The sequence below is a fragment of the Nanorana parkeri genome, unplaced genomic scaffold (assembly GCF_000935625.1).
Source record: "Nanorana parkeri isolate BGI_ZX_2015 unplaced genomic scaffold, ASM93562v1 scaffold481, whole genome shotgun sequence".
Lineage (NCBI taxonomy): Eukaryota > Metazoa > Chordata > Amphibia > Anura > Dicroglossidae > Nanorana > Nanorana parkeri.
Window position 1 is genome coordinate 752,309 of NW_017306749.1, and position 1,479 is coordinate 753,787.

General features: G+C 39.4%; 1 protein-coding gene across 1 annotated transcript in view; it reads right to left on the reverse strand.

The window, feature by feature from the left end:
- The window catches only part of MOV10 (Mov10 RISC complex RNA helicase), a 34,081-nt gene extending 33,039 nt beyond the window's left edge, over positions 1-1,042 (reverse strand). Inside the window, exon 1 of the mRNA XM_018560848.1 lies at positions 1,018-1,042. The gene's annotated coding sequence lies outside the window, so the exon portion shown is untranslated. The remainder of the gene's footprint in view (positions 1-1,017) is intronic.
- Between the last annotated feature and the right edge of the window lie 437 nt (positions 1,043-1,479).

Here is a 1,479-nt window from a genome sequence, read left to right on the forward strand (position 1 = left end):
CGACCCGGGCTTTGCTGCCCCCCCCCCCCCCCCCCCCCCTGAACAGGGGGACCAAACCTTACAACACTCCACCCAGAAATTAAATTAGGGGTAGGTATCCAGTACATTAAATATGGCCAACATGGGAGATTGCTGTTGCAGAACTGAAAAAAAAAACAAACAACCATGATTTATGAAGTTTAAACAATTGCTTTGAGATAACATTAATGTAATTTCTGAAGTGGTTTTTAATCATTTCAAGTCTACAGCTTTCATTAAACTTACACCTGATAATTCTGTTTTGAAAGTCCTTGTTTGGGCTCTTCATGTTAAAAAGGGACATAATGCTCTGTCCCACATTAGCAACTGTATTTCTGTGTTGTGACACAGGCTTCTAATGGAGACTGCATGCACCGGTTTCCCGGTTCAATGCAATTATAGAGGCATGGACACTGTTGTCACCATCTGGAAACCTGCCCTGAGAAATGCCATGCAGTCATCACAACAGTTCAGGCATGTAGATCCGAAGTGGCAGAATCAGGCAGTAGATCAGATACCTTTGTATGCCTCTCTGAAAGTAATGTCACATTTTTACTAGGGGGTCTGAATTCCCTGTCCATTGAGAGTGCCTCAGTGGGCAATAAAGACATACATTCTTATGTTAACGCTTCAATGCTTTATTTCAAACATAATAACATAAAATAGAGGCAATTGCATAATGGCTTCATTATATTGTATATGAACTAAGTTTGGTTGGTTCTGTTATTTCCGCTGTACACAGACAACAGGAGTCATTCTGTACATGAAAAACAGGGAGCCAAGAGTTCCTACTGCAAATTTGCACTGAACAGTTGAAGGAGTTCGAGAACACAATGTTCAGGATAATAAGATGGGCATTACCGGTACGGGGAGGGGGGCAGGAGAAAAATCACTTTAATACAGTTCGTCAGGTTATGTATATGCCATGGGGCTGAGCTGGAAAAATAAAACTGAACACTAATTTTTAAACAGCACAGAAGCAGAGAACAAAGCACATACCTTGGAAAGATAGATGTTGTTACCAGTTCTCCCAGCTTTCCCGATCGTTTTAAGGCCATGGATTGCTGAAGAAAAACTTGTTAAATCATTATGCCTAAGACAAGAAAGAAAAAAAAAAACATTATTTTGCTTTCATATGAGTGCATGCCAATTTTTCATTGCCATTTGTAAAACAAAAAAAACAAAAAAAACAAAAAAATGGGCATTATACTCAGAAACGGAAACAGTAGGTTAAGTGTGGTCACAATTTTTACAGACCAGGGAACAAAACTTTGATGGAAAAACCTGACAGTATTTTATAGATGAGCAGCTATAAATGCAATAACCTGAAATCTAAAAAAACACAATGCAGTTTAGAGGAAGAAAGCTGGCAAGATGATGATGAACACATACACCCCCACCTCAATTGTCCCAGATTCCATGCAACTGCTCTCACATTTAAAAATAATCATAGGGTCCCGC